General features: G+C 34.0%; 1 non-coding gene across 1 annotated transcript; it reads right to left on the reverse strand.

The window, feature by feature from the left end:
- Positions 1–8,311: 8,311 nt before the first annotated feature.
- LOC127901570 (small nucleolar RNA R71) lies at positions 8,312–8,415 on the reverse strand. The gene has a single exon (XR_008053813.1). It is a non-coding gene; the product is annotated as a small nucleolar RNA R71 (small nucleolar RNA).
- Between the last annotated feature and the right edge of the window lie 332 nt (positions 8,416–8,747).

The raw sequence follows: 8,747 nt of genomic DNA on the forward strand, positions 1-8,747 counted from the left end.
AGGCTTCTTGCATTCATAGCATGTGATTGCCTCCTTCTTCTCCCTATGGTTCTTGAAGTTTCTGAAATTTCTTCGCTCTCCGGTTTTCTTGAAGAATTTTCTGAACCTCCTTGCTAGCATGGTTAGCTCTTCATCATCCGGTTCACTTTCCCCATCATTCTCATATTTTGAAGCTTTGAGAGCAATGCTTTTCTTCTTCTCCTCATGTCCTTTTTCTGCAGCTAAATCCTCTTCATATGAAATGAGAGAACCAATTAAATCATCAAGAAGTAAAATATTTAAATCTTTAGCCTCTTCAATGGCAGTTCTTTTAGGTCTCCATTCTTTTGGAAGTGACCTAATGATTTTCTTAACTTTCTCACTATTTGAAAAGGTCTTCCCCAAGGCACCTAAAGTGTTCACTATGTCCGTGAATCTAGTATACATAGAATACACATTCTCATTTTGTTCTATTTAGAACAGCTCATATTGACGAGTGTATCTACTGATTTTAGACTCTTTAACTTGACTTGTCCCTTCATAGACAACTTCAAGTTTATTCCATATTTCTTGTGCACTTTCACAACTAGATACTCTATGGAATTCTTTCTTATCAAGGGCACAAAACAAAGCATTCATAGCCTTGGAGTTTAGAGACATCTTTCTCTTTTCTAACTCACTCCATTGACTCGATGGTTTAGGAATATCATCTCCTACTTCATCTTTGAACATAGGCATGAATGGACCATCACAAACAACTTCCCAAATTTCATAATCTAATGCTTGCAAATAGATTCTCATTCTAGTTTTCCAATAAGCATAGTCATTACCATCGAAAAATGGTGGCCTAGTTGTGGATTGCCCTTTTCTAAAGGTTGAGTCATTTAGGGTTGCCATGGATCTTTTACTCTAGACGATTAAGTCTTAACAAGAGAACGAGGCTCTGATACCAATTGAAATACAAGTATGCAACCCAGGAGGGGGGGTGAATTGGGTTTCTAAAAAATTATTCAATTTATTAAAGAAAAACTTAATGCAATTATAAATCAAATTCAAAGTAATAACAATTAAGATGATCACAATATAAAAAGATAAGGGAAGAGGGATTCAAACACCGAGATTTTTACGTGGTTCGACCAACCTCGCCTACGTCCACGCCTCCAAGCTTTCCGGGCTTGAGGATTCCACTAAGCAAGCCTCCAAGGCTTCAAATGCTTACACTTGACTTCCAATGTGTCAATAAACCTTTACAACAAGAGATTATCCCTAATCTCTTAACCCAAGTGTATCCCAACACTTACAATCACTCAAAGTAAAATATTACAAATTGTTTTTCTCACACAATATTTAAGATTACAAATCAATGCCCAATTTGTGAATAGATGAAGAGAGAATGTGTTTTAAGCTCTATGAAGATTGTATTCTCGAATATTTGCTCAATGGTCGTGTTGTGATCAATCTTTGTTTGAATCTGAATGAGCTTATTTATAACTGTTGCTGAAAATTAGTCGTTATTGACTTTCTGTACACTGTCGGATCGCCGTTAGCTAGATGTCGGATCGCCGTTTGACTGGTCAATATGACCGTTGGGCTAATTTTTTAAATTGTCGGATCGCCGTTATCTAGATGTCGGATCGTCGTTTAGGTCCAGAGGCTACTGGTTGATATCGGCGAGCCGTTTATCACATATGTCGGTTCGCCATTTTGGTCCAGAGGCTACTGGTTGATATCGGCGAGCCGTTTATCACACATGTCGGTTCGCCGTTTAGGTCCGGAGACTACCCTTCAGTTCTGGTTGATATCGGCGAGCCGTTTATCACAAATGTCGGTGTGCCGTTTTCGTCCAGATGCTAATCTCCATTTTTGCTTGAAATCGGTGAGCCGTTTACTACACATGTCGGATCGCCGTTTTCCACAAAAACTGCTGCAGTGAACTATTTTGCAAGATGACTGTTTTGTCTCTAAATCTTTATAAAAATACTTTATGAAACTTGTCAAAATAGATGAAAATTATGTTGAGCTTTTAAAACGATTAATCAATCTTAATCATGTTTGTTATCATCAAAATCAATAAAGAATAATTTATGTTAACAAAAGCAAGGTAATTTATCTGCCATTGATATTATAATCTAACCTTTTTTTTTTTAAAGTTGGATTACTACCAATATTTCAAGATAAAATGTAGTGAAGATACTGTCTTAAACAATATGTGAAAAGAGAAAGAATTTTTGGGTTCCTTGCAGGATACATTACCATCATTCAATGAAGTTTTCTCCTATTTAAGGTAGAAGAAGGAAGAAGGATTGTGATGTCAAAATGCCAAACTCTAATTGTAAGGGGTCTGCAATGATGATCACTTAAAGAAAAATTGTAAGGGATGGTCTAAATGTTGCTGAAGTCATGAAGAATGATGAAGATAAATTCACTCACAAAGACAACCTTTAATGCAACTACTGCAAGAAGAAGGGACACATAACATGATTACTGAAAACTTCTTGGTGAGCTTCTAGGAATGGGTAAAGGCTTCAAAGGAAATCAATCGAAGGGACAAGCCCATCTCACCAATGTGAAAAAACCAGGTCGTGAAGCAAACGGTATAAAGGCTAGCTTATTCAATTCATAGGAGATTGAAAGGTTAATAAATTTCCTCATTACTCTTGAGAAATATTATAAATCACGCTCTCTTGCTCAAAGTGGTAATACTAATTTTCTATATATTTAATGCCTTAAAAAAATTCAATTCCAACACTTAGATAGTAGATTCAGCTGCAATAGATCACATGACATATTCTACAGGATGTCTTAGCACCTAGTAGCAGTGTACTAGCAACAAAAAAAAAAAAAAATTATGGAGGATTATTAATTAATGCAGAGGCCAAGGAACAATGGCTCTTTCCTCTTCATTCATCTATGAAAATGTGTCTTAAGTTCTTAACATTACTGTTAATTTACTCTCCATCCATAAAATAACTCAAGACCTTAAATGTCTTGTAGCATTCTTCAATGATCATTGTGTTTTTTTAGGACTAAACCATAGGGAGGATAATTGGGCAAGCTAGAGCAACAGAAGTATCGTACTGTTTTACATACAAGCATAGTTGTAGTGATCTTTTGTTTTTATCTTTACTTTCTATTAATTTAAATAAAGATAAGATTTGGAATTATCATTGTTGTTTAGGACATCCTGCATTCAAAATTCTAGAGAGAATATTTCATTCTTTGTTTAAAAATATTGATGTTGAGTTTTTCCATTGTGAAGCTTGTGAATTTGCAAAGCACCATAGAGTACCATTTCCTTTGAATAGCACAATATCATTATCACCTTTTTCTTTAATTCATTCTGATATATGGGGACCATCAAGAATTTCCAATACTTTAGGAGCTAAAGGGTTTGTAACATTCATTGAAGATTGCACTTGATTGACTTGGGTATATCTTCTCAAATAAAAATCAGATGTGAGTCATATCTTTCAGATTTTATTTATTATGATAAAATCACAATATGAGGTAAGCATTAAATATATTAGAACTAATAATGCAAGGGATTATTTCAATCAAAAACTATCATAATTTTTTGAAAAAGAAGACTTTATTCACTAATCTTTATATGTTGACACTCCACAATATAATGAGTAGTTGAGAGAAAAAATAGACTTGTTGAAGTAACCAGGGCCCTACTTTTCTGAAATCATGTACCACAAAGTTACTGGGGAGAAGCGATTTTAACTTTTACATATTTTTCAATTAATTATCCTCTAGAGTCATAGACTTCAAAAGTCACTTAAATTATCTATTAGAATTCTTTCAAAAGAATAATTCTACTCAAAAGTACCTTTAAAATTTGGTCGTGTTTCTTACATCTACATTCACAAATAGCAATAAACTAGACTTGATCCAAGAGCCCTTAAGTACATCTCTATAGGGTATTCTACCACTTAAAAAGGGTACAAATGTTATTATACTGCCTCTTGGAAAAAATTTTTTGGTCAAAAATGTCACAATCAATAAAAAATAATCTTTCTTTAATCCAACTTATCTTGAAGAGAAGAGCAGCCTAAGGAAATTTACTATTCTTTTTCCAGTGTCACAAGATAAAAAAAATAGAGATAATAACTAGAAATAAACCTGAAAATAAATCAATGGATCCGACAGATAGCTCGAATCCAAATTCCCATTATGAAGCAACACTGAGTCTAATTCTTGAGTCTCCTCAAATGCACTAGCCTAAAACTACCACTGGTTGTCTATTATAGGTCTATACAAGGGGATTACAACCCAAACATATGTATTTGCAAGCCTATGAGTGTGAACAAAAACAAGGTACCAAAACTTCTTCTTCTTTACCTTATTCTCCAGATATTATTAACACTAATAAACCTATAGCCACTAAGAAAGGTGCAAGAAAGTTTACTAAAAATCCCTTATACCCTATAACTCACTACACATCCTTAAAAAAATTTTCCCCTTCATATAGAGCCTTTCTCTTTGAGATCACTTCCATTCAAGTTCCACAAACCCTTTGTTAGGCACTAGAAAATAATAATTGGGAGGATGTTATGAGGGAATAGATGAATGCTTTAAAAAGGAATAAGACATATGATGTAGTTGATTTGACTAAGAGAAAGAAAACTATAGAGTGTAAATGGGTATTTGTATTGAACTATAAGGCTGATGGAAGCTTAGAAAGATATAAAGTTAGGCTAGTGGCGAAGGGATATACTGAAATATATAGTGTAGATTATCAAGATACATTTTCCCTAGTTACTGAATGAACAATATTTGAATTTTGATTTCTTTGGCATTTAATTTTGGATGGTTTATGCAGTAGTTTGATGCTAAGAATGCCTTTCTGCATGGTGACTTAGAGGAGGAAGTCTATATGGATCTTGCGATAGGATTTAATGGCTTTTTTTTTAATCATGTGTCCTGATTGAAAAAAACACTATATGGTTTAAAACAATCACCATAAGCATGGTTTGGCATATTTGCAAAAGTCATATAAGCAATAGGATACAAACAAAGCTAAAGAGATCATAAGCTTTTCATAAAACACTCAGTTGGAGAGGGAGTTGTAGCATTGATTGTCTATGTAGACAATATAATTGTGACAAATAATGATATAGTGGAGAAGGAATCATTAAAATAGAAACTAGCTATAGAATTTGATATTAAGATGCTTGGTAAGCTAAAATATTTTCTAGGCATAGAGGTATCTTATTGGATGCTGGAGAGTGTATATTTATAAATGGTAAAATCATAATTTTTTGCTCTAAGTCTTACTAACATTTATACTTTTATGTACTTTTATCCTTTAAACTTTGATTGTGTGTGTTTTGTTATAATATGAGTATTTTATGTATTTCAAGGGTATTTTGGTTATTCTACAATTAACGAGAAATCGGACAGTAAAACGATAGCATTTTTTAGCCCAGAATAGCTGAAAACCTTAAGAAGGATATAAAGAACAAAATCATAATTTTAAAATATTGGTGAGGCCCAGCTAATGTGGCATTGACTGATGACGTGATATTGATTCATGATGTGGCAGCAACCTGTTGGACTAAAAAATGTTGTTGTGACATTGACTGATGACGTGGTATTGATTGATGATAGTATTCTATTTGATCGAAAAATGCCGATAAGGCATTGACCGATGGTATGCCATTGATTAATAATGTGGCAGTATATTATTGGACCAAATCACAGCCCTGATAATGTATTCGAGCCAATCAGAGCTTACCATGTGGCGCAATCCTGAGAGTCCATATTGTTTTCATCTTATGATCATAATTTACCTATTCTATCTATAAATAGGGAACTCCCCCTAATTCAACAACTCTGAATTTAAATTTGAGCCCCATTCTTTGTAATTTTTTTTCTCTATTTTGTATTTTCTACATATTTTAATAAAATTATCATTGTACCCTTAGTTAAATAATGAGTGGCTAATATAATTTCAAGCTTAAGTTGAAGGTGAAACCTCATCATGATTCGTGGGTTTAATTTGGTAAGTTTATTCACATGTTATCTCTGATTTATATGGATTGTTTTGGCTTATTATTGACAACAATAGTATTCTTGTCTAGATTTTGCACGACATACCGATTCCTTGATGTAAGATACTATTGAGTGTTAGAAAATGCATATTTATAAAGGAGAAAACCGTCATTTTACATTTCAAGTCTTACTAACAACCCTTACTTTTATGTATTTAACCTTCTTGTGATTTAATTACATGTGTTTTATTTTAATTAAGTATTTTATGTATTTTAGGAGCATTATAGTCATTTCACAATAAAAGAGAGATCAGACGGCAAAACGGACATCACTTTTGAACTCAAGACAGTCGAAAACCTTAGGAGGAGCATAAAAGGAAAAATGACACTATTCATATGTACGGTACTATTCACGTGTACGGTACTATCTACGTTACTGTTCACAACACTGTTCACATAGACGGATCGATGACGTGGCATTGACCGATGATGTGGCATTGACTGATGAGGTGTCACAATCCTGTTGGGCTAAAATTCTTATGTACTGTTGATGGTGATGTGGCAACATATCAGTGGATGAAAAATCTCGCGTACGGTACATGCATCACACAGGATTATTTTCAACCAAACCGCGTTACAGTTCATCCGAGTCAAACCGCGTTATTGTTCATCCGCGTGGTCAAACCGCGTATTGTTGACTGATGACGTGGCGCAATCCTGAGCGTCCAAACTGTTTTTAATCCGATGGTCATGATTTACTCCATGTATCTATAAAAAGGGGGCCTCCCCCCCCTAATTGGATAGCTCTGAATCCATTTTTGGACTCCATTTTCTGTAATTCCCTCTCCATCTTGTATTTTCTTCGTATTTTAATAAATTTCCATTTTACCTCTAGTTCAATTATGAGTGGCTAATTTTCTTTTAAGCTTGGGTTGAAGGTGAAGTCTCAACATGTGTCATGGGCTTTATTTGGTAAATTTATTTTCTCTTCCTCTCTAGTTTTTGTGGATGTTTTGACTTCTCGTCGACAAATAATACTAATCTTGTCTAGTACCGCCTTGGTTTCACCGGCCCTCTAGTACAAGGTTATTATTATTTGGCACGATAAGCCCTTAGCACCATATTGATTAGAGCGTGGTTCATGAGGTGTGGATTCCCCCCTCATGATTTAATTGGCATTAATACGGATTATTTATCCCATGATGCATGTTGATACGGATCCAGATACCCAAGTATGTCATTTCAATAGATTTCTCTTCAATTTATTCTTGCCATTGCAAGTCCAATTTTAGAATTTATTATCGCCATTTCAATTCCAATTTTAGGATAATTTAAATCACTTCCACCACAATTCCAACCACCCATTTACAAAATTAATTCTATATATAATTAAAATCCACCTCCTCGTGGGATCGACACTCGTCACCATTAGTCTATACTATAATAGATTCGTGCGCTTGCGAGTACATTAAAATTTGCACAACAAGTTTTTGGCGCCGTTGCCGGGGAGGTAAGTAATTTTAATTTATAGAATTAATTTTTGTGAATAATTTCTTTTAATTATTTTTTTGTAATTTTTTTTTATTAAAAAAAAGTGAATCTACATTTAGAGGTTAGTAATTTCTTTTCTTTTTCTCTTCTTTAAATTTCTGTAATTTAATTTTCAAGTTATTTTTTTTTCTTTGTAATTTTTGTTTATCTTACTAATTCTTTTTAGTTAATTTATTTCACGTATTTGTTTTTGTGTATTTTTATAGAAAGTTTGTAATAGCGCAATAAGGTTAGTATCGTAATTTCTCCCTCTTCTTTATTTTTATTTATTTTGTTCCCATCTTTATTTTTTATTTTATTTGTTTTGCATGCATGGTCGAATGTCATTATTACCCAATCTTGAACTTATAGACTTTGAACTTGAGAAAATACTCCGCACACACAAACAAGTAAAAAATAAAATGGATTTACAAGCACCACGGGAGAGGCCATTTAAGGATTATTTCAGTCCTTTAGCTAATTTGAGCACATCATGCATAAGATACCCAAATGTAGCTGCTAGAAGTTTTGAACTAAAACCTAGTGTGCTAAATTGTCTCCCCACATTCTATGGCTTAGAAAATCAGGACCCATATAATCATCTGAATGATTTTCATGCCATTTGTCAAGCATTTAAATATGAGAATTTTTCAGACGATGATGTTAAACTCAGATTATTCCCATTTTCTTTAAAGGATAGAGCTCGTTCATGGTTAAATACTTTACCTGCTAATAGCATTGCATCATGGGAACAAATGGTAACTAAATTTTTGAATAAATATTTCCCAGTGCATAAAACCAATGTTATTCGCAGGAAAATTTCAGAGTTTACACAGAGAGAAGACGAGCAATTTTTCGAAACATGGGAGCGATTCAATGGGCTACTCTTGAAGTGTCCACATCATGGGTACGAGAAATGGCACCAATGCCAATACTTTTTGGAGGGATTACTACCAAATGTGCAAGAATGGCTAATGGCAACAAGTGGAGGAGAGCTAATGTCAAAAAGTGCATCAGAGATTTGGGAATTCTTCCAGCGACAAGCGGATAATTCCCAACAACGGAGTCGATCACTCAGGAATACTAGAAGAATTAAGGGAATAAATGAGGTTCAAATTGGCGAGTCAACTTTGGGAATCAAAGAAGTCAAGGAGATGGTTGAAGGTCTTGCTCGACAAATAGCATCGTTATCGACTGCTAAATCAACAGAGGCACATGACCATGACTCATACTCAGATCAAG

Source organism: Citrus sinensis, chromosome 3 (assembly GCF_022201045.2).
Source record: "Citrus sinensis cultivar Valencia sweet orange chromosome 3, DVS_A1.0, whole genome shotgun sequence".
NCBI classification, from domain to species: Eukaryota; Viridiplantae; Streptophyta; class Magnoliopsida; order Sapindales; family Rutaceae; genus Citrus; species Citrus sinensis.